This window comes from Opisthocomus hoazin, chromosome Z (genome assembly GCF_030867145.1).
Source record: "Opisthocomus hoazin isolate bOpiHoa1 chromosome Z, bOpiHoa1.hap1, whole genome shotgun sequence".
Taxonomy (NCBI): Eukaryota; Metazoa; Chordata; class Aves; order Opisthocomiformes; family Opisthocomidae; genus Opisthocomus; species Opisthocomus hoazin.
Genome location: NC_134454.1, coordinates 87453697 through 87478256, shown reverse-complemented (window position 1 = coordinate 87478256; position 24560 = coordinate 87453697). Strand labels below are relative to the sequence as shown.

The 24560-nt window shown below is 49.3% G+C and overlaps 1 protein-coding gene across 1 annotated transcript in view; it reads left to right on the top strand.

Annotated features, from left to right (window-relative positions):
- Positions 1-11200: 11200 nt before the first annotated feature.
- ZBTB7C (zinc finger and BTB domain containing 7C) overlaps positions 11201-24560 on the top strand; it is a 90220-nt gene continuing 76860 nt past the window's right edge. The window contains exon 1 of the mRNA XM_075411265.1: positions 11201-11266. The gene's annotated coding sequence lies outside the window, so the exon portion shown is untranslated. The remainder of the gene's footprint in view (positions 11267-24560) is intronic.

Sequence of the window (24560 nt, the reverse complement as noted above, 5' to 3'; positions counted from 1 at the left end):
CTGCAGAGCAGATTTCTTTCAACGAGCCAAAATAAACGATGCGACTATATACGAAAAAGGGCAAAACTCCCCCCCCCTCCATGCCGTGCTATTTTGGTAATAGCTAATTACGTGTCCTACAAATTACCGTCAGTTATGAGCATCGCCCATCTGTCTGACTGACAGTGTCCTGCGTGCAGACCACCGCTGATCCGGGTAGAGTTAGGGTAACACCCGGTGAACTCCAAAGCGTCGCCTCTTTTCAGCGCCCTGATTTATTCCTGCCAGCAAATGTCACGGGGTTTTATGGCTGTGTAATTCACAGGCTGTTGGGCATCTTATTAGGAAGGACTTGGACTTTGTAAAAAATGACTTGAGGTTGTTCCTTTGGTATCTGCAAACTAGCAGTTCGCTAGATTTGCTTGCTGGCTGGCTTTCTCTTTTCCTTTCCTTTTTTCCTTTTCCTTTTTGTTTTTCTTTTCCTCCCCCCTTTTTTCCCCTTTTTCTTTCTTTTCCCCCCTTTTTCTTCTTTCTTTTTCCCCCCTTTTTCTTCTTTCTTTTTCCCCCTTTTTTCTTTCTTTTTCCCCCTTTTCTTCTTTCTTTTTTCCCCCTTTTTCTTCTTTCCTTTTTCCCCCTTTTTCTTCTTTCTTTTTTCCCCTTTTTCTTCTTTCTTTTTTCCCCTTTTTCTTCTTTCTTTTCCCCCTTTTTCTTCTTTCTTTTTTCCCCTTTTTTTCCTTCCTTTTTCCTTCCTTTTTCCTTCCTTTTTCCTTCCTTTTTCCTTCCCTTTTTCCTTCCCTTTTTCCTTCCCCTTTTCCTTTTCTTTTCCTTCCTTCTTGTTTCTTTTTTATTCTTTCAGTTTTTCTTTTTCCTTTCACCTTTCCTTTTTCTTCCATTTTTAGGAACTGCTGTGGTAGGATGGCCACAGCAAAGGGAAGGATCTCTCAAGGCAGTGCTTCGGTTCAGCAGCGATGTTGCTCCGGCTGTGCTGGTGGTAGCTGCGTTTCCCAGAAGGGAGAACGTGGAGGGGAGAAGCCAGCCTGGGTCTCAGGTGGCTGGGTCCACTGGGAAAAGCCTTGCTTGAGCCAGGAAGCTGTATGCACGTGTGCAGGGAGCTCAGAGGGGATGCCCAGGGCTCTCTTGATGCAAGGAGTGACTTCATCTCAGTTCAGTCCTGGTAGAAGATGTAGCATCAGAAGAGGAGTGAATCCTGAAGGGTGCTGCTGGGCAGTGTGTATGGGCCCTCCAGGGCAGGAGCGAGGTGGTGGGTATAGATGGGAGATGCCTTTTACTTAAAATGAGCCCACACTGGTCCCACCAAGCTGGGACTGGCATGAGATGGCACTAAAGGTTCTTCAGAGCCTTTGTTGTTCTGTCTGGGTCAAACCCCTCGAGTAGCAGTGAGGTCCCTCTCATCTGGGTGGCTTTGGCGGAGCTGTGTAATGATTTCTGGAACAGGTATACCTAAATCTCTACCTACAGGTCCCTGAACTTTTGGCAGCGGATGGGAACTGAAGGGTGTTTTTGTTGAAGGATGGATGAGCTGCAGCTGATATTGCTTATTTACGCTTTTTCCATCTCCTAATGGAAGGGATGCAGTGTGCACTGGCAAATTGAACAAATGCTCTATAGAGCACCTAAAAAGGGATGTGTGTGTGTGTATACAGGCTGCAGAAGGGGAGTGCACATAGACGTAAGCGTTAGCATTTCTAAGAAATGGTAATTCTTCTTTGGAAGCTGAAGTGAACACCACTTTCCGGGAGTTGCCTAATTTAAATCATCTTTGCTCTGTTTTGTCCTATCCATTATTTTCAGCTGTCACGTTAAGTGCCACGAAGACTCTACAAGAGGCTTCTTTCTGCTTCCCTCTAATAATCTCTGAAAGAGGCACTGGTCCCTTTGTCCGGGGCGCTCTCTGATGGCTCTCAATGTTCAATTTGCTGGAGAGGAACCACTTTGTGGAACAATGGGACAATCAGCGCTGCAGCAGCTCAAGTTCTGCCATCCTGCCCTGGGGGAGGCGGGAGAGAAGCCAGGTGGAATCATGTTTTGGCCATCGCGGTTAATGTCTTCTAGGAAGAGCTTTGGTGGCGGCTCAACAAAGGTGATCGCGGCTTGTAAAAATAGATTCTTGCATTTTATGTGCTCTGAAATTTGTTTGGGTTTAGTGTGATCAAGGAGAGCGATAAGCTCTGGTGTTCAGGTCTGGGTTAGGGTTTGGAATCTGAGTCCAACAGTAGCGTCCAAGCCTTGCGTGTCAAGACCATATTGAAGTCCAGCAGAGACAAAGCGTTGCCTGACTTTCTTGGCTTGTTGAGGAGTTAGTAGGGTCCAACAATGAGAGCAGATCCTTGGGGTAGTAAAGTACCTCTAAAGAAAATTCTGGTGAAACACCAGGGACCTGTTGGTGCTGTGGATCCATCCCTGGCAGTCCTGAACTAGACAAACATCTCCCATACATCCTTAGGGGTCTCTGCTTTGGACCAGGGGTGAAACAGAAGACTTCCTGAGGGCTCTTTCAGAACTTTGATGCTATGGTCTGTATGTCCTTGCTTTGGGACTGCGTAAGGCATCCTATGCCTAACTCTGAGTGACCTTGGGGGAACTGTGTCCTGGGTTCTTGAGAGGAACACACAATTTCCTACTGGAGTGGAAGAACAGCAAGTGCCCCCATTACCCAAAAGATCCCAAAATATCCAACACTCCATGTGACTCCATGCTGACTTTGTGCTAAGCTGTCATTGTTCTGCTCCAGCTGCTGCCCTCAGCTCACCCATCTGCCCATCTCTTGCCCCTTGTGCCATCAGTTACTGGTCCAGGTCTGCACTCCCAGTTGCACACGTCTGCTTCAGAAACCCCCATTGCCCATCAGCTCTTGGCTGCTAAAAGTACCCTAAATACGGCTAAAAAGTACTCTTAATGATGCTGCACTGGGGGTTCGAAGACCATTTCGATCTATCCATTAAGAATGGCTCTGCGACAACCCTTTTCTAGAGATATTAGGGAAAAAGAGGTGTAAAGGTGGAGTTTGGTGTATTTTTGAGGAACTCCTTCATGCATTGCCTATGATTGCTTTCTCATCCAGCCAAGTGAACGAGGGTGGCCGGTGCTGCGTTTCATCTGCCATCACACTGCTTTGTCCCTCTGCCTGTCGCTTGGCTTTCTTGAGTCCTGCTGGAGTTTCTTATAGGTTTCTGTGACCTTGAAGCCTTATTAAACTTCTCCGAGGTGCAAACTTTAAGAATTAAAAAGAAGTCTAAAAAATGCTGTTAAAAAAAGTAGTTGATATAAGGTGATTTTTGCTCTGTCCTGTATGTCTGGGGGTGTCCCAAACTCGTAAAAATCCACTTAAAGTGTGCTCTGTCTCTAAGGAAATCCCTGTGCAAAAATCCCCTTCCATTGCCTACACCCAGATGCTTTCTGTGAAGTTTCAGTTCAGAGGGCTGGAGCACCTCTCCTACGAGGGCAGACTGAGGGAGCTGGGGCTGTTCAGCCTGGAGAAGAGAAGGCTCTGGGGTGACCTTAGAGCAGCTGCCAGTGCCTGGAGGGGTCGACAGGAAGGATGGAGAGGGGCTTTTCACAAGGGTGTGTAGTGATAGGACAAGGGGGAACAGCTCTAAACTAAAAGAGGGCAGATTGAGATTAGGTATTAGGAAGAAATTCTTCCCCATGAGGGTGGTGAGGCCCTGGCCCAGGTTGCCCAGAGAAGCTGTGGCTGCCCCCTCCCTGGCAGGGTTCAAGGCCAGGTTGGATGGAGCTCTGAGCAACCTGGTCTGGTGGAAGATGTCCCTGCTGATGGCAGGGGGGTTGGAACCAGATGATCTTTAAGGTCCCTTCCAACCCGAACCATTCAATGATTCTAAGTCCCAGGTCTGAAATTGAGTGGAAAGATGAAAATCTCAGGAAGACTGTCATGACAAAATCTGGACATGTGTGTCGCTTATGGTTATGGAAAGGAAAGTTGCAGACTGAACCTCTGAGCTCTCCCAAAGAAAGTTTAAAAAAAAAAAGAAAAAAAGAAAAAACGCCAATGTGTTTACAAGATAAGAAAGCACCAGGCTCACAGATTTGAGGGCGAACTCATGGCTTTGGGGTGGTCTGAGCAGCCAGTGCTGCAGCCCTGGCTAGGGCTGGCAGTAAGCCGAAACCGTGGTCGAGGAGAGAACTCGCCCTCCGGCTTTTCTTCGGAGGCAAGGAAGGTGGATTGTTTTCCGGCGATGAAATTTCCTATTGAAAAATTAAACGCTTCCTTGTTGCGCTTGTGAATGGGACGCCCGGGAAGCGGAGCACGCTGGTGCCAATTACCAGCACAGCGAGGCCAAGTGCTGCAGTCAGGCAGGAATTTATACCTTTTCAGACGTATTTGAAAAGATAAAGACTTTTTTTTTTTCCCTTTTTTAGTTTTTTATAGATGTAATGAATTCAAAGCATGAGCCCAGCCAGCCAAGCTGCCTTTGATTTATTCTCATATTAATATTTAATGTCTGAATATGTGCCTAATCGCTCAAATTAGTCAAACTTTCTACCTCTGTTGGCCCCCCCCAAAAAATGGTCTTGAGGAATGCAGACTCATTCCTTGCTCCCCTTCACATCATCTCTAGGGATGGCTTGTTCATATCTGGGATTTTCCTGGAAGAAGACCTACTTGGTAGCACATCTGCTGGGAAAGCTCAGAGTGGTTAATATTGATCCCAACCCAAAAGTGGCATCATGAGATCATCAGGATCTTTTTCTTTCGCTTTTCTGTGCAGCATTTCTTACACAGTGTCTGGATGACACTACCCCCCTGGGAAAACAGCTCACACGACGTATCTGTGTAATCCATTAGAGATGGGAACTCTTTTGATGTGTCACTCTACGGTGCCTGAAGTTCAGCGCTTGGGGCCATAAGTCACCTGCAAACCAAATTCTTGTGGCAGTGGCAAACAATTTGTGGTATGAAGCTCTTTCCCTTGGTCTAACTGATCTTAAGAAGACCTGTTTCCAGCGGTGGGGATTTCGTGGTCCTGTAGTGCTGCATCTGTTTATTAATCCCAGTGGATCATCCAGTCTCGTCCATGCACGCTTGCTTCTGCAAGTCCTTTGGCAAGGAGTTCTGCAAATCTAGCATCTGCTGCAGGGAAATCATCTCTGTTTGCTTGTCTTGAACCTCCTGCTGACTTAATTTCATGGCCCTAGATGAATGAAGTAATCGTAAGATGGTACAGTTGCCCATCATAGCAGTTGACCCAGTTGATGGCTTGCTTCGTTGTGAGGCTGTGAAGAACCAGGCTCCTCCAGACACTCCAGTCAAAGGGAACTGGGAGGGAGCAGAGGCACTGGTTTTGGGGACTCGCCCTCAGCAGTGGTCTGTACGTGTAGAATATCGTGGGAGATAATATGGCTGTCTGAGGGTAAAAGAGGAGGCTTGGGGAAGGGGGCAAGAGAGGGAGGGCCGTGTCACAGGGATATAACCACCATAACAGCATGATATAGTAAGTCCCATTTTCAATTCCAAGCATTGAAAGGGAGTAGAACCACTGAATCCAGGTGTTGGGATGGGCTGGGATCACATAGCTGCCTGCTTGATTTCTACAAGGACCTGCACCACCACTACTCGTCTAGACAAAGCCATGAGGAGCACCAGCACTGCTCGCCCCTCCGGGACCCCTTCGCCCCAGACTTTCACCTGCGGGCTCGGGCAGGGTGGCTTGCCAGGCGTTGCTGGGTGTAACCGGTGCTAGCTGTGATTGCAGACGGGGCCTGTAGGCTCCAGCTTCTCGTGCCGCCTTCTGCAGATACCTGGCAGAGCACAAAGACTTTGTTGAGGTGGCCAGTTTGACTACAAGCGCACACCCCTTTCAATGCACACTTGAGGCGGGTGATGCTGCTCCAGGACCGTTGCTTCCCCACGTTCCTCTTGATATGTAAAAGGAGAGCATACGTCCTTCTTATTGTCTGCATCCTGATGTCATCTACAGGTCTTCAAGGAGGATTCTCGCTTTCCTAAGGGGTTGCACAAAGCCTCAGCAGAGCTAAAGCTTGCCCTAGAGAGATGGCAGCTTGAGACAAGGGGCAGCAGGCAAACCGGAGGAGAATGAAAAAAGAGCAATCCTGAACTGGCCACAAGAGATGCAGAGGTCCCACCACAGGCCAAGTAGCTTGTAGTATGTGGAAATGTTGCCTGTACATCTGTCTGATTGCAAAAGTCGCACGTTGTTCGGTTGTGTTGCTGGGAAATAGTACACGATCACTGGGAGCGAGCTTGAATGGGAACACCCGGAGGGGCAGAGTTAAGGGTGATTATGCAGCCCAGCCCTGGCGTGTCTTCACTCTGGAGAAGTACACGGTGTGATTTCATCATAGTTTTATATACAGCTAATTGGCACGTAGTTTGATATGGAAATAAAACCACCACAAATATCAGAGAAAGATTTAAAGCTGAGCTTTCCGCTGTCCTGCTACAATCCTTGCTTTTCTGGTCAGTCGAATCTACTGGATTGCTCCTTTCATCATCTTGTGTTTTGAAGCCTTGATATCTCTTTTCAAAGAACATCTGTCAGACGTATACTAATTAGTTAATTTTTCTGTATGGAATGAAAAAACATGATGGGCGGGGAACTCAGAGCCCTGACGATCAGATGCGGCGCGTGGCCAAGTAATTATTTTGGGGTAACGCGGAGATGTGTCATGTGTGTCCTGTGCTTGGTCTGTGAAGGCCTCTCTAGCTCTTGGCAAGAAACAGGTTTCCTACCAGAGATATTCAGATTATGCTAAAGATTAAAATGAAATTTTCTTAATGTGTGTAATAGGGCATCTGTAGTAGACACCATTGAGATGTCACTTCCTAGCTGAGCTTTCTAGATCAAGGATGCTGCTGGCAATGGTGCTGAAGGATGTTTTTAATTCAGAAGATTCAGCTGAAGTAGCTTAAGAATGGGGGAAAGTATGGATAGAGTCAATATTTTTATGTTTAACGACAAATTGAAAGTGTAGACTTGTTTGCTGGTAACATCAAAGGTTGCAGCTAGCTTGGGATGCCTGGATGCTTCTCATCTGGTTTACCCTGAGAACTGAACTTACTGGGATTTTTGTGTTGTGATCTTGGGTGAATATCTTTTAGTATCGCTGTGATAGTAAAAGGGGGAATGAGTTTCGGATTTCTTCAGGTTGCATTAAAGCTGTGTTTGACTACCACCACCCGTCTTTACCATCTCTGCCTTTTTTCATGGTTTTTTATTTGCTTACTGGCTTCCAATCATCCTGATAATGTGTTCTGTGTGGGCTACTAACGTATCCCCAAAGGAGCAACCCTACTTGTGTTTTCCTTAAGGGTAAGAGGACATCCTTCATCTCTTCTTTTTTTTTCCCTCCTTTTTGGTTTCTTCTCTCTTCCATCCTCCTCCTTGGCGCAGACTTTTCCCTGTCAATTCTCCTGCAGAACTGAACCCCACTGAAGCACGAGCTCTTCCAGGGGCACAGGAGTCAGAAGGCTGTAAACGGGTCTCCGAGTGCCCTGTCTCTTCCCAGAGAGGTCCATGGGGCTGGGAGGAGGCCTGGAAGTTGGTAACTGGTGTGAATCCTCAAAGCAAATACCTTTTTTTTTCTTTTGGTGGTGGATGCTTTGTGTATGGTGTCCAGTTCTGGAGCCCTCAGCACAGGACAGAGCTGGAGCTGTTGGAGCGGGGCCAGAAGGGGCCCCAGCAATGATCTGAGGGCTGGAACCCCTCTGCTGGGAGGAAAGGCTGGGAGAGCTGGGGCTGGTCAGCCTGGGGAAGAGAAGGCTCTGGGGAGACCTTAGAGCAGCTGCCAGTGCCTGAAGGGGGGCTTAGAAGAAAGATGGGGACAGATTTTTAGCAGGGCCTCTAGCAACAGGACAAGGGGTGATGGCTTTAAACTAAAAGAGGGAAGATTCAGGCTAGAAATAAGAAAGAAATTTTTCATGCTGAGGGAGGTGAAACCTTGGCAGAGATTTCCCAGAGAGGTGGTTGATGCCCCATCCCTGGTAACATCCCAGACCAGGCTGGACGGGGCTCTGAGCAACCTGATCTGGTTGAAGCTGTCCCTGCTCATGGCAGGTGGGTTGGACTAGATGGCCTTCAAAGGCCACTTCCAACCCAAATGATTCTGTGATTTTGTGATTCAGGTAATTAGGCTGCGGACTTCTGGTGGGTACTAAAGGTTTCAAAAAAATACATCATTTTCCCCCGCCTGCCCAGCCAAATAATCACAAAACTGCCTGGAGAAGAAAGGGAAAGGGTACTTGTCATCAGCTGGGGATCTGGTACAGTCACGACACCGGCAATGCTAGGCTAAGTGTTTTTGTTGGGGCTCATGGTTACTTTGCCTCGCTCGATACAATAAAACCTGCCGAAGCGGCCGCGGTGAGCTCCCGTCTCTCTGTTCTCATACTTCCATCCGCTTCTGCCTGAATTATTCATGTTCAGTAAGCGATCTGCAAACCGCTCCTGTGATCTCCCTGTGATCTCCGCCTGTGAGAGACTCACCCCTGCTTAGGTCAGGGCATTTTGTTGTTCCCTTCCTCGCGGCAGGGTGTCGGTGGGAATCTCCAGAATTGCTCACCGCCTTTTTCTGATTAACCCGCCGTGATTTATTACTTACGCGGTGTGATTTGTTCGGCCGTCCCAGGCGCGCAGCATTATCGCTGGATAAGCGAGAAGACTCTGTGCAAACATCTGTAGCTGTTGCTGGACAAATCCTGTTGCAGAAGTAATATCGAGGAGTGGCAGAGGCACTTGTAGGGCAAACGCTCTTCAGGCAGTGCTGCCAGCTCTTCTTACCCAGCGTAGGATGCATATGACCCGCATGTGTGTCTCAGTAGAGCTTTACTGGGCTCTTATAGAGATATATACATATATATACGTGTTTTATGTGTGTGCTTGTTTTCCTCAAGCTCTCTTGTGTGTTTATTTTTATTTTATTCTGACATGTTCTAATTTGGCCCTGCAAAGTTTGTAAAACTGGTGAGTAGAGCAGTTTTATATATATATGTATATATATGTTTTATGTGTGTGCTTGTTTTCCCGAAGCTCTCTTCTGTGTTTATTTTTTTCTGACGTGTTCCGATTTGGCCCTGCAAAGAAGTTTGTAAAACTGGTGAGTAGATCAGTTTATGATCAGGTGGTTGGCAGGTGTCCTGTTTGCTTTGCGACCGGTATCATCCGTGAAATGGGCTCTGCGCCCACCTCTGCCAGCGCATCCGCTCCAGGGAGATCTCGGATCTCCAGCGTCGTCTACTTCATCCCAGTGTCCTGCAATAAACCCGTCGGCATTTTGGGTTGAGGACTGGGATGCTTCAGGAACCCATTGCCAAGCGGAGCTGGAGCTGATGCTCTGAGCAAGGCAAGGCTCAGCAGAGCGACAGGGACCTCCAGATCCTCTTCCGCAGCTGAGGGGATAGCTTTGGGTGAAGAAAGCTCAATTTAGGGTACCTTCACCCTTTTGGGTGAAAAAAGCTCCATTTAGGGTACCTGCTTTTATACCTGGGGAGGACCTGTGCCTTGCCTGGGAGATCCCTCACCTACAACATAACTGGAGTGCCGCAGTGAGTTTGGTAAAATGTCCTGCCTCTCTGCATTCTGAAAAGAAGATTTTTCTATTAAACCTTAGAGAAATTACCGGTCTTGTTAACTAGCGTAGAAGTAATGAACCCCACAGCAGGGTTACTCGAGAGGTTTGGGCCCTGGCTTTGTAAGACGGCATTGTTTCTTTAAATGAGAGAAATAATTTAAGCAAACAAACGAACAAAGAATTTCTGGAAATTAAAGTACGGTATGAATGGGGTGATTTGCTCATCCTCTGTTTAATAAGAGCAGCACAGTGAACAATTGCGCGGTCGACCTCAGAAATCTATCCATGGTAACTAGTCACAGGAGAGAAAAATAGACAGCCTACCACCAGCTTGGTATTAAAGTTATATTTTCCATGTTTTCCACGGTTGTGGGCCAGTCGGGGACTTTCCATGAGCAATCAGCACGGCAGAAATCCCCTTCTGCTCCGTAGCAGCCACCACTGCTGAGCAATGAAAGGTCTGATGCTGGTTTTGGTCCCAGTTTCCAGTGGGAGCAGGCTGGGTCAGACCCTTCCTGCCGAACACATCCCACTGGACCAGGGCTATGGATGGGTGATGTCCCCTTGTCCCTTCCACCCCATGGCCAGGGCTTGCTTGTGATGGGGCCATGTGGAGGAACCTCATCTTTGGTATCATCACCTCTACAAGGTGCTGGATGTTAAATCCCAGGCTGGGCTTGGGGTCCATGCAAGCCCTGCCTGGTGACGTTACATGGTCCAAGTGGTTCTGGACGAGTCCTGCAAGAGGCTGGAAGGAGGACAGAAAGATGCTGCAAGGCTGGAATTCATAAAAAAAAAAAAAAAATCCAGAAATACTGGGCCTTTGGGCTCGGTCGTCTGTTCCTCAAAAGACGTTTTTGGAAGGGATCACTCTGCTTTTGTTCTTCCATTAGGCGAGTGAGGAGAGAGCATTGTTTTCCTCCCCTCATCCGTTCCCCTTATAGGGAAAGAAGAAGGAGGACTTGGCCACCCTGAGCCGAGCATCTCGGGGGACCTCCCAAAACAAAGACCCATATGGAGAAAAGGGCCATATGGAGAAAAGTGCTGTCATTCCTGTCCCCGTCACCCCCTTCCCCTCCCTCCACCCTGCTCTTGGCACAGCCGTGCCCGCCCGGGGCTGGCGTGCTGCATGTCACCGTGGAGGGGTGTTCCTAGGCCTCCTCCCTGGAAACCCAGCAAAATTCTCTTATCTCCAGGTTTATCGCTTCCGGTAGACTTGGCAAGGCAAACCTGAAGTTTGTCTTCTGCCAGGAAGGTGTGTTAGCTCTGGGACGGTGTTGACAGTGTATGTGTACATGTGGAATGGCTTGGATGAAGCAGTACTCCTCTGAGGAACATCATTTTGATGTTCCTGGATGTGGCCCAAATCTCTCTGGACACATCCATCCTGGTGTAGCTTCTCTCCCGTGTGCTGCAGGCATCCATCCCTGATCCGCAGAGAATGCCTGTAGGTTGGAGAGCATCTTCCCACCCATGGTCTACTTGCCCGTTGTGTTAGCTCCCCATACAGGAATACGAGGCTGGCACGTGGAGCTGGGATGGTTTGGTTTTTTTTAAACTATTAGATGTATAAGTTTGTACAAAAGACTGGACTAAGACCAACCTGTCTTGTTTTGCCCAGGCTCCAAGGCTGACCCTGCTGAGAGCCCCTGAGATACTGAACTCTATGGGAGCGGAGACCACTTGACTGCACTCAGCACCTTTCAGGATCAGGCCCTAGGTAATTATTCTAATTCTCTGCTGGGATGATGGGTGAAATTTGATGTTCTGGGCTATGCAGACCATCTGAAATGACATTCCTAGTTGTCCATCCCATGCATCTGTGGATTTTTTTTTTCCTGCTGAAGGTTGTCACTCCCTAGATCAGTGGTTTGACACTACAACTATAACCACTGTTCCCTCAAAAATAAAACAACGTATCTCTTTTGCTTGTAGAGGGGGAATCATGGAATCATAGAATGGTTTGGGTGGGAAGGGACCTTTGAAGGCCATCCAGACCAACCGCTCTGCCGTGAGCAGGGACATCTTCAGATCAGGTTGCTCAGAGCCCCGTCCAACCTGGCCTGGAATGTTTCCAGGGATGGGGCATCAAACACCTCTCTGGGCAACCTGAATTGCTGGATCAGTATTCTGGTACTAGTCACCAGCTCTTCTGCTTGGGAAGTTCTCCTGAGCATAACTTGCAGAAAGCTGTAAAAATAAACAGAAAAAAAAAAGAAGGAAAAGTTTTTCACTCCCTTTGGAAGTAATCAAAGGCTGAAAATACCGACGGTTGTTGGTGAGGATGCCTGTTCAGGTCAGGCTTTTAAGAAGGGCTCGAAACCTACAACTGCAAGAGCCTGCTTTTGAAAATAGCACTAGCAACTATTTTCTGTAGCAAAATCAATGTGAAAATCGTATTTACCCAGGCTCACAGCAGCTACATTCTCTCCTCCGAACCTGGCCTTGTTATTGTGCCTTTGAGAAACTTCAAATCTTGGCTCCAGGGTGGAGAAATGGAAATCAAGGAGCCTAGGGCCAAGTGGTGCCCTGCTCCGCGTCCTCGTGGAGACGCGGTGTCAGCCCGCTGCCTTGCCCAGGGGAGCGTGGGCAGGGTTTGACCCAAGATTTGTTCATCCAGCCCGGGGAGGCCGGCTCGAACTCAGAGCGTGAGCTCGAGGAGCGAGGATCTCAGGGCTGAGTTTTAAGAGGAGTGAGAAGGATGCCAGCAGGATGCAGTGGATGTTACTCTGAAACCCTGAGGATGAAGGATTTCCTGTGGGGTTGGCTTCCTGAGCAAGATCGTATCCCCTACTAAATTCTCTGTGCTGAGAAAAGTGTCGGTCAGCAGAGGGTTATAATTTTTCACCTCGTCTGTTGGATTTTTTTCCCCCTGATAAATCAGTTAATCAAAGAGAGCTTCCCACTGATCTGGGCAGAGGTTAAAGCCCAGCTCTGAAGATCAGGGGGGCGTGAGGGCAGATCGTGTGTCGCTGGCCGCTCTCCCAGAGCATCCTCTCTCCGTGCGGGAACAGAGGGCTATTCTCCAGCCCTCACAGCTCTGTACGGTGACATTTTCGGGACCCAGGCCTCAGGACTTTGGGTTGTTTCCTGTTTTGACAGTCTCCATTTCAAATACTCTGTACACAGCATTGTGCAGGGAATGAAAAAAAAAAATCAACCCATATCCTTCTCTCTTGAATAATTCGGTGGGTGGTGGGGGGCTAAGCTCACGTTTCCAACGGGGTGGTGAAACAGGCTCAGAAAGTGGAAGAGAGGAAAAATGAAAGAAGAAATATGTTTTCCATCAGGGCCATGGTGGGATATTGTTCCCCATCCACTCCAAATTTTTTAGTCTGGGGTGCTTTCTCGGTGCCGAAGCTCACACACTCGATGTTTAAAGCTCTGCTGTCAAAGCTTGGAGAGTAACTAAAACAAAAATGTCACGGGGTCAAATGGATGTTTTCCAATCGACCGGAGTGTGATGTGAATCCTGGGGAAGGAAATAACCCACCAAACATCCACCAGCCCCATGTCTGCGTCCCCCAGCCCGGTGCTGGCTGCCAGTGACAGGTCCTACTGGGACCTGCAAACCAGTAGCAGGTCCTACTGGGACTTGCAACCTGGTGGTAGCTCTGGGCAGGCAGGCGGCTGTGTGCCTCAGTATTCTGAAACTTGCAAGCAGCATCCTCTCCCCGATAAATTTTTGTGCAAATTCAGCAGTATCGGGTCTGGATTTGCTCTAGGTCAGTGATCAGGAGGGTCGAGAGGTTGCTTCAGGTGAGTATGGTGGGAGGGGATGATGATGAGGATAATAATGAGGAGCTACTGGAGAGAGTCCAGTGGAGGGCTGCAAGGATGGTGAAGGGACTGGAGCATCTCTCCTACGAGGAAAGGCTGAGGGAGCTGGGCTTGTTCAGCCTGGAGAAGAGAAGGCTGAGAGGGGACCTTAGAAATGCCTCTAAATATCTGCAGGGTGGGTGTCAGGAAGACAGGGCCAGACTCTTTCCAGTGGTGCCCAGCGACAGGACAAGGGGCAACGGGCACAAACTGAAGCAGAGGAAGTTCCATCTGAAGATGAGGAAGAACTTCTTCCCTCTGAGGGTTACGGAGCCCTGGAACAGGCTGCCCAGGGAGGCTGTGGAGTCTCCTTCTCTGGAGATATTCAAGCCACACCTGGACGCCGTGCTGTGCAGCCTGCTGTGGGTGACCCTGCTTTGGCAGGGGGTTGGACTGGGTGACCCACAGAGGTCCCTTCCAACCCTGCCATTCTGTGATTCTGTGAGAGGAAACATCTGCCTGCCGAGGAGCCTGGGCTGGAGGCTCATCCTAAGCCCCTGCAAGACGTCTTCAGCCGAGCGCTGATCTTTGCTCCTATAAATTGGGGGGATTTGGATACGCAACACTCCTGGGGAGCGTCAAGGCAAGCGCGTCTCTGGCACCGCTTTGCGCCGTCCCTCGCAAAGTCCCCCCGAGGTTGCGGCGTGGCCGATTGCTTTTCGATGTGTTGTAACCTGAAAATAAGGATAGATAAAAGCCAACTGTTCTGGGAACGATGCCAAACCAAAGGCGCTGAATTATTGAGAGATCTGTATCTGGATAACGGATTCATGCTCTTTAACAACTTTTAAGAGAAAATACGGTGTTTGCAGGATCAGATTGGGATCGTCTTAAAAAATAGAGCTCTCCTTTTTAAATTTTATTGCTTTTATGATTATTTTAATAATAATAATATTTCCCCAGTGAATCCATATATGATAATATTATTTGTGTAGGGACTGGAAATGAACCTGAAATGATCAGCGTATTTTTTAAAGGCACTTTACAAGTCACTCGGCGTTGGAAAAGGTACAACTATCCGTCAAAGCAAGGCTTGGGGATAAAATAATTAGAAATCACACAACCATAGCAAAGGAAGATTAGCGCTAAAATTAGAAGCCATAAAGTTGTTTTTGGATTAGGCTGGAATCTGAGCAGGCTGTTTTACTGTACTTAAGCAAACGCAAGGTGAGAGGTGTGAATTGCCTGCATTTAGTTCTGTTGCAATGGAAATGCTATCTCTGATGTTAGGTGGGATGATCAGTGAGATAATCTTCAGGGAAATCCTTATAGAATGGAAGTACAATCCACCATGAAAGATGATGAGCTGGCTGGTAAAGGCGTTGTGTTTGGTGCTGGGCTCTTCTTCCCACTCCCCAGAGACATCCTGTAAGGTCGGTTTGCACCTAGGTTGGTTTCAGGCTTGTGGTGGCCAAATGCCCCCATTGCATCCAGAAGCCGTGGTGGGATGGCCAGGGTGGGTGCAGAAGTGTCCGCACCCACAGGCAGGGTGGGTGCGAGTCTGGGCAGCTGCGGTCCCTGAGCTGGCTCGTCGGGGCCAGATAGCAACGTTAGATGGGGCATGGCCCATGCAACTTCATCACTTCATGTATCTGCTGGAGGTCATTATGCATGAGCAGGAATGAATCCTCTATCAGAGGAGGCCACAGCAATGATCTGAGGGCTGGAGCACCTCTGCTGTGAGGAAAGGCTGGGAGAGCTGGGGCTGTTCAGCCTGGAGAAGAGAAGGCTGTGGGGAGACCTTGGGGGCAGCCTGCCAGTACTTAAAGGGGGCTTAGAAGAAAGATGGGGACAGGCTTTTTGGTAGAGCCTGTTGTCATAGGACAAGGGGTGATGGTTTTAGACAGAAAGAGGGGAGATTCAGGCTGGACGTAAGGAATAAATCTTTCACGATGAGGGTGGTGGAACCCTGGCCCAGGCAGCCCAGAGAGGTGGGAGATGCCCCATCACTGGAAACATTCCAGGCCAGGTTGGACGGGGCTCTGAGCAACCTGATCTGGTTGAAGCTGTCCCTGCTCACGGTACGGGGGTTGGACTAGATGGCCTTTAAAGGTCCCTTCCCACCCAAACCATTCAATGATTCTGTGACATGTCGTGGAGGCTATATTGTATCTGGAAAGTGTCTAACGCAGTGGGACCCACCTTTACTCTCAGCTGGTGTGAGCCACAGAGGTGCATGTCTTTCTGGGGCTGGTCTTCAGCCCCATAAACCACGAGTTTCCAAGGGGCCTCCTTTGGTTAATAACCATGCCAATTAAGCCTGTTGCAGCATGTGTTGTGTTTTGGGGACAGGGACATAGCTGATGTGCCTTGGTTCATGTGCTGGGCACGGGGCGTGGCTGGGGATTTTCTTCTCCCTGTACACAGGTGCTGGGAGCTCCTCCTCCCTGCAGTAGGCTGGGACACAAGGATCTGCCACTGCAAGGGCAGCAGATGCATTTTTGGTTTTTGGTGACAAAGAAGGAGCCAAAAACTTGTGTTGTGAGGACTTACGGTGTGATGGGAGTAGGGCAGAGAGGGGGACAAAGAGAAATGACACAGGACAGCTTCCATGTGACAAGTGGCTGGATAGACTAAGCCCTGCAGTCTGGAGGAGCAGGAGCTGAGGAGGTATCTAAGTGGGGTAGATAAGCCCTATGTGGTGTGGAGGTGGTTACGGAAGAGTTATTTGTTGTGTCTTGCAGCTAGAGAAGAACTGTGAAATGATTGGGCAGAGGCCTTAAACAGGAGGATGTGCTTTTTTTATAAAACATGTAATTAAACTGTGGACCTCCTTGCCACAGGATGTTGCGGATGCCAAAGGTATAAATGGCTTCAAAAGCCGATTAAGGAAATTTGTGGATGAGATGTCCATCAAGGGCTGTGAGGGCAGTGCTGCGGGTACAGCCGCTGAATTGGGAAGCATTTCAGCTGCTTGCTGGCCATCAGGAGCAGATACCTGGAAAAGTACTCCATGTGTGCCCCGTTTTGTACACACCTTGGTCCCTCTCAGAGCTGGGATCTTGGGCTGCGGGACCTCAGGCCTGTGCTCTGGTGTTGAGCCAGATTCATGCTGGTGTAGGACAAGAAAAGCTGCGTCTGCTGTCCCTCTCTCCTGGGCTTCCCATGGCAGATGCACAACCCATGCCTGTAGATCGGACGTCACTGAAACGGACCAGGTTGGTATCGTGGGGTGTGATATTCCCTGATATGTCAGCAAGGCTTTTCCTGTGAGTTGGGTTACTCCAGCATGCCTGGCCAGGGCAAGAGCACAAGTCCAGATGAGTTAAGATCCTCCAGTGAAAATGTCCTACCACCAAATTCCTCCTAAGTCTAAGCGAGCATCTCAAGAAGGTACAGGGCAGGGAGGAACCAGCACGCTCTGTGTAGAAATGCCTTCAGAGAAAAAGCGTCTTGATACTAAGAGACTTTCTGGTGTAGTTGGAAAGGCGTAACATGAGCGAAAGGTTGGAGGACAAGGTCATGGACACCCAGGTGTTGTCACCATGGACGTGGCCTGTCACCCAGAGAAAGGTGACTTCTTCAGTGCTGGTGCCTTCAAATGGGGAGCGGGGGATTTCTGGCTGAGAAACCTGAACTTTGTGGCATATGCTGCCTAAATCTGGACGTGACTGGGCAAAGCCCTTCACCTGGTCCCACCAGAGGTACCAAATGAAGGGGTCTGTTGGTTCCCTCCCGGCTGGGAAGCACCGGCCCCACTGCGACCACCCGCAGCATCTTCTCGGCACGTGCATTTCCCAGTGCCGGCAACGGGAGAGTGGAGTCGAGCAGACTGCCTGTTCCCCCCGAAACGCTCCCCGCCGCGCCTCCGGCTCGGTGAAAGCAGGACAACTCCTCGTGGACTCTTTGTAGCCTGAGAACAGAGCCTTGGAAAAGTCCGGCAGCAGGGAACTTTACTAATTCCAACTAATGACTCCAAAATACTGACTGAGGGGAACAATTGGGCGCCATCAAAAGGCGCGGACAAAAGAAACGAGCGGTATTGTAATAGCAAACGGAGCTGAATTTGGTCCGATGGAGCACCTTTCATCTTCAGAGCGTTTCAAAGCCCTTTGCAGAGTAATGAGCTGCGTGCTGACAGCGGGGCCGGTGGAACGGCCTCTATGTGCCCAACAATAGCCGGCATGGCCGGTGGAGCAGGACCTGCTCGTGGTGGGAGAGGGGATGGTGGCCGGGATGCTGGGGTTATCCTGCGCTTCCCGGTTTTTTCAGTGCCATTAGATCTCTAGTTAGCGTTTGGATGGGTAGTGGAGGTGATCAAGCAAGAGCTATCGGCCTTTCAATACTTAAAGGGGGCTTAGAAGAAAGATGGGGACAGGCTTTTTAGTAGGGCCTCTAGCAACAGGTGAAGGGGTGATGGCTTTAAACTGGAAGAGGGGAGATTCAGACTGGGTATAAGGAAGAGATTTTTTACACTTAGGGTGGTGAAACCCTGACAGAAGTTGCCCAGAGAGGTGGCTGATGCCCTATCCATGGAAACATCTCGGGCCAGGTGGTGCAGGGCTCTGAGCAACCTGATCTGGTTGAAGATGTCCCTGCTCATGGCAGAGGTATTGAACTAGGTGATCTTCAAAGGTCCCTTCCCACCCAAACCATTCCATGATTCTGTGATTCTATGAAGACCTGGCTGTGATTACTCTGTTGTCCTGATGCTGCTGTTTCCGTGGCTGAGGTCTGCCTGCTGTGTGTCTGTCTAGCAGCAGCCCATCAGCGCTCTGGGCTGGGCATGCTGGAGAAATGTGGGGTAAATGGGAGTTGTTTTGGAAAGGACAGAGCAGCTTGAGGCACCCAGGGCAGTCTGTAAGATGGGATTACTTTCTGTCTTGAAACTGTGCAGAAGTCCCTAGGTTTACCTATGGATGTCCTGGGTCCTCTTGGCATCTGTTAGAGGATCATGCTACTTGGCCTGAAGGACTAGGAAAGCATCTCCGTGCTCTAGCCTCCAAAACACAAGTGAGCTACTTCACCCTTCCAGGAGTGCAGTGATATCGGTGCTTGGTCCTGTGGGTTTACCTGGTCCTGGGGGTCTGTGGGTCCTTCACGTGCAGGTCTGCGCTCTTGACAGGCTCAGTTTCTTTGCGCTTCTTTTATCTTTAGGGAAACGGAGGTGGAGAAACATGTTGTGACTCACATGAGAATCCCTCAGCGCAGCTGGGAATAGACCTTGACCTCCCGGGTCACCGGCTGGTCCTCTAATCTTGCGGTCTCCGTGACAGTTTCGTGAAGGCCCACGTAACGACTCCAGCTCTTTAATTTTAGCCAAGCCAGAATAGCACTGGCGCAGCTGCACGAGCAGAGCTCTCCATCCCGAAACCATTTCTGCAGCGGGGATGTTTCTTGCCCCTTGCAAGGAGAGGAAAAGGTTAATTGCATATTTTTTTTTTCCAATTTTTTTTCCCTTCTTTTTTTTTTTTTTTTTCGGAAAAGAGGAAATAAATGTACCTGCTCCACCCTAAGGGGAGTGCACAAATCTGTCAGCCCTGGACGGGTGGGAGCAGGTTAAGGAAATAGCCCTTGGGAGGGAAGGGGCTGGGGGCATGGGTGGGGGGGCTTGGCTGCGTGCCTGGTGCTGCGGGCAGGGAGGGGGGATGCTGTTTTTGGAGAGCCCAGGCTGTGACACTCGCTGCAGAGCCTTGGGATGAATTCATTTTACCCCATGGTTGGATGAAAAGATCTGCAGCAAAACCTGCTTGGGGGTTAGAAAATGCGCTCCGCGGTGAAGAAGGAGATCTTGGACCTTCTCCCGTGTGATCTGGGTCCTCCACTACACCAGCTTCTTGCTGACAAAGATAACCAGATCCCAGCGGCCTCCTGGCTTGGCTGGAGAACCACGCTGGGTTGGTTTTGGGTTTGTTGCATCTCCCCCATGCCAGCAGAGAAAGGAGGATGGGGAGCAGACCAAGATGTGTCGGAAACCTGGATTCTCCTCGCTCCTCCGTCTGTGTTTCCACGCTCCAACTGGGTCGGGCTGATGTCATGGCAAGACTTCCTTTCGCCGGCAGCGATCTCGCATGCTGTCATCCCGCAGCAGGGATTTGATGGTGTGCAGATGGCTTTGCTGTTTCCCTTCCCGTCTCCCTCGCGTCGAGGCTGGCCGGCGCTGCTTTCCAAGCAGGGGTGTCTCAAAGGGCCGCTTAAAGTGGCAGCGGTAGCAAAGGCAGGTTCTCCATGATGACCCAACCTTGTGTGGGTATTTTGGTACCGCTTCTGAATTAATGCTCAAAGGAATATATAAAGACCCAGCATTTTATGTTTCTTTGGGAGATAATTACGAGAAAAATAAAGTCTCGTTGTGGTTGAGCCATAAGGTCAAAGCAACGTAACACCGTTATGTCTTGAAACAGCTCAAAGCAACCTTCAAGCTTCTTGTCTTGTTGAGCTTCAAGGCACCTAAATTCGAAGCTGTCGTGCATATATCACACGGGGTGTGCTGTTTGCACAGAGCCTATCCAAATCTTTCTCAGTTTGCTTTTCTATCAGCTGTGGCTGGTGCGAGTAACCTGTGCACATCTTTTGAGGCAAGTCATCACAGAATGGGTTGGGTTGGAAGGGACCTCATAGGTTATCTGGTTCCAACCCCAGTGTCATGGACAGGGACACCTTCCACCAGCCCAGGGTGCTCAAAGCCCTGTCCAGCTTGGCGTTGAACGCTTCCAAGGAGGGGGCATCCACAGCTTCTCTGGGCAACCTCTTCCAGCACCTCACCACCCTCATAGTAAAGAATTTCTCTCTTAAAGTCAGCTCTGGAGGGCGAGGGCTGAAGGTGGGGGTGATGTTGGGCCTGGTGGTGTGTTTGAGGTGGATTTACATCCTCTTGCTCGTGGCCAGATGGATGCTTTGCCTGTGGTTCTCGTTTCAGCTGAATGGTGAGGTAGGGACAGGAGGGAAGACATTAGGAAGGAAAGAAATGGATTTATAGTCACAAAACAGCACCGCTTGGTCTAGGAGGGCATCAGTGGAGCCTCGCTGGTGTTTTCCAGCGGAGGGGTGGACCTGCTGAGCTTGGGCATCCCCGTGGGGGCTGCGGGGAGATGTGATGCCTGACAGCGAGGCATAGCCCAGGGGTGGAGGGGGCTCTCGCTGCCCTCTCCGGCACAGCTCTGGGGCGAGGGGCTCATCTGGATTTTGCCAAATAGTTTTCCGTGCTTCCTTTCTGGGATTCGCCAAGAGTTTGAGCTTTTAATGTCACTTCATTCTGCCTCCCTACATCCCACGCCCCTGTCCCAGATGTATTCGTTTAAGTGCCTTTAATTAACTTGCATTTTCCTGTGCGTGACAGCTCCTTGAGGTTTTGGTGGCTGGTTTTTGTCCTTCCACAGTTGTCGCTGACATGTAGCACTTTCCCTGCAGACTGGCCTTCAAGCCTTCCCTGTTTTTCCCCTGCTCTGCGGAATTATTTTAACATACTGGAAGGAAATGGTTTCCATGTGAGCCTTGTTACACACACTCAATCGATTATTAGGTGTGATTTTCCTGATCCTTGCCGGTATCTATGAGGATTTTGAGCAAGGAAGCCAGAGGGGCGTAGGATGATCATTTAGGTCAGATAGATTTATCTTCACGAGTGACAAGATGGATACCTCTGGAGTGGCGTGGCTACAGGTGTTATCATTTGGGTGTCTCCTCAAGAGTGAAGGTTAATGTCTTGCCACTACTGATCCATCACGGTGTTATCTACAGGATTTATAGATCTTCTCGTGCCTTTCCAGCAATGGTGGGTTCGCTTTTCCGGAGCTCGGAGCTAAGTACCTGCTCCCCGGCTGCAGGTCATGTCAGCAAACCCTTGCTCTCCTGGGTTCGTTTGCTTTTAAATCCAGCATTAGGAAACAGTGTGCCCTTGTTGCCAACAAGGCCAATGGGATCCTGGGGTGCAGCAAGCAGAGTGTGGCCAGCAGGTCGAGGGAGGTTCTCCTCCCCCTCTACTCTGACCTAGTGAGGCCCCATCTTCAGTACTGTGTCCAGTTCTGAGCTCCCCAGTTCCAGAAAGATGAGGAGCTACTGGAGAGAGTCCAGCGCAGGGCTACGAGGATGAGGAGGGCACTGGAGCATCTCTCCTACGAGGAGAGGCTGAGGGAGCTGGGCTTGTTCAGCCTGGAGAAGAGAAGGCTGAGAGGGGACCTTAGAAATGCCTACAAATATCTGCAGGGTGGGTGTCAGGAGGATGGGACCAGACTCTTCTCAGTGGTGCCCAGCGACAGGACAAGGGGCAACGGGCACAAACTGAAGCAGAGGAAGCTCCAGCTGAAGATGAGGAAGAACTTCTTCCCTCTGAGGGTGACGGAGGACTGGCCCAGGCTGCCCAGGGAGGCTGTGGAGTCTCCTTCTCTGGAGATATTCAAGACCCGCCTGGACGCGGTGCTGTGCAGCCTGCTCTGGGTGACCCTGCTTCGGCAGGAGGGTTGGACTGGGTGACCCACAGAGGGCCCTTCCAACCCCTGGCATTCTGTGATTCTGTGAGTAATCTCTGCTTGTTATCGTGTAGTGTTGCGCTTCCCCGGTGGAGGGAGGTGGGATGGATGGGGACAAGCCCAATGTCTGAGTCTTCTCCCAAGGGAAGGCATCAGGCAGATGAAGGCGAGACAAGCCCTGATCCTGCCTTCCCGAGATCGCCCTAAGACATGTGAGCAGGAGGATGGCAGGGAGCAAGGAGGGACTGAGATCTTAAAGTAAAATCTCATTTTAAAAAAAACGAAGCAATAAATGCAACAAATCAAAATAAAAAGGCGACTAACATGAGTGACAATTGTACAGTATCAGATAACTCCGCATCCTGAATTCCAGTGGGACAGGAAACACGAAGCGAAAATCACTCAGGTGCTTCTGGATAGCGATAAGGAAAGCAATTCCCATTTACCGGTAGAAATAAAATAAGAGGTCCTGATAAACCCTCCATGACTAGACTGGATTAGGGCTCTAGCTGTGAAAATTCATTATGGGCATGCAAAAGAATGCATATCTCGCGAAGCTAAACTGACTGCAAACACCGTTTATCTGGAGAAGAGCCGATTCACTCAGAATAAATAGATTTCTTTCAAAGGGAAGGGGGGGATCTGTCACAGATCTGTATCCCTGCCTTGTCATTTATTATGCAAATAAGTCTCCCACCTTTCTAAACTGTAGAAGGATGAGTTTGTGTTGGAAGAACGGTCTTAAGCTGTTCCAGCGACGCCGGGGCCAGGAGCTGCTGATTTCAGGAGGGCTTCTGGTGGCGAGCAGTGCCAGCCCTCATCGACGAGGGCTGTGCAGTTCGGTCAGCTGGTTTCAGGGTTCCCATAAACAAATGCATTGCTTTGCATTATTTTGTATAATTTATGATATTTTATTTTTTTTAATGTTATTTTATGTTTATTTTATTTTGTTTTACGCTATTTTATGTTGTTTTATTTTGTTATTTTATGTTTATTTTATTTTGTTTTATGTTTATTTTATTTTACGTTGTTTTATTTTATTTTATGTTATTTTATGTTTATTTTATTTTTTTTATGTTACTTTATGTTTATTTTATTTCATTTGTTTTATTTTATTTGCCTGTTCTCTGTAGGAATGACTTTGCATCTGGGTCGCATGCAGAAGGGAGCCCGTGGCGTATTCTGCTCCGTCTTTGTCTTCAGCTCCGTCCCTTTTGGTATCAGTGCCGGTTAAAGCTGCATCGCTCTGCTGGGGTAGGGCTTTGTGGAACAGGACGCGTCTGAGCTTCAGTCCGTGGTTGACTCTGGGGTGGTCGTAGGTGGCTGCAGAAGCACTTTGTGGTGTTCAGGGACCGAAATATGATCTAACACCTTTTCTTCTAGAAATTAAGTATCTCAGGATGCTAATTTTAGAAGCAGATTTGAGCTGGTAGGAGCCATGAATAGTGGATGAAACCATGATGTTCCCTTTGGTGGAGACAGTGTTCAACCAACATTAAATGAATGAAAAAAAAAAAGAAAACCCAAACGAAAAAAGGTCTCCCAAAGGATTTTCCTGACAAGGAGGTTTCAGTTTTAGGTCCTGTGTTTTGGAAAGGCTCCTGATGAATCATGTGGGCCCAGTCACCTCACTGCTCACTGTCTGAACAAAGCTCCAAAGGTGGAAACCTGACCCCACAAACCCACCAAGCTCCTGCCTCACACAGTTTGGGACGAGCAGGTCTCCTCTGTAAGGCAACGGGAGAGTCAGGGGGATGCTCGGAGAGCAGAGGGATCCAGCTGGGACATGGTAGGTGTTCATAAGGAGGTTGTAGGACACACAGAGAACCTGGGTTGTAGAAAAGCACGTTCAAAGGACTTTCCTAAATGCTTGGTCCCGGATTTCTCAGGTACCTTGTCCATCACATCCAGTAGAGATGTTTGCACTGATTTCTGGCTCTGGTGATCTTGCCTTTCCCTCTGTGGCCTTACGAGACCACATCAGTAGATGACCTTTGGTGGAGAAAGAGGGCTGGGGCCTTTGATGAGCAGGAGGGACCGACCACCCAATGCCTGCTGTGGCCGAGGGGAACGGCAACGCACGTTGATGTTGGCCATCGCACGAATCTCTCTCACTTCTTCAGGGGCATCTTGCATTTGTGTTTTGCCCTTAACATTTCTGCAACGCTGGGCTGGCCGGGCTCTTGCAGTGCTCCGGAGTGATTCTGCTAATGGGATCTGACCTGATGGCTTTGCATGTTTTAAGTAAATTAAACACAGCTGCTAGGAAAATCCAGTAACCTTAACAGCACCATGGCTCTGTCGTCTGCATTGTAATTACAGCGGCAACTGTCTGGAAGTTCTACTTTCTGGTTTATTTTTAAATAACTTCTGAGCTGCCCTTTGATCAACTGCTTCATCCCCGAGTCCTGCCTGTCCTCCTCTTCCTTGTTCTGGGTTTAACCCTTGCTTCTTCTTCAACCCTTCACCTCACTGCTATTGAAGTCAGTCACAAACGCACCCGGCTGATTGCAAAAACGATGCTCTTCCCTGAATGTATCCTGCGATTTTGAGCCGAGGGCAAATGTGGGGAGAGATTTAGTCTGGAGCTGATGGGGTGCGTGCGTACTGCAGGCACTCAGAAGTGTTTTAAGGCTGCTGGGGAAGCGCGTCTTGAAATGTGCAGCATTTTCAGTCGCTTCACCTGAAATCCTTTGTACCCCTTCAGTGAGATGGGCTTTCTGTCACGGTGACAACACTTTAATCAGAGGCAAAAAGAGGTAGTTTTATGTAGGAAGCAAAACTAGG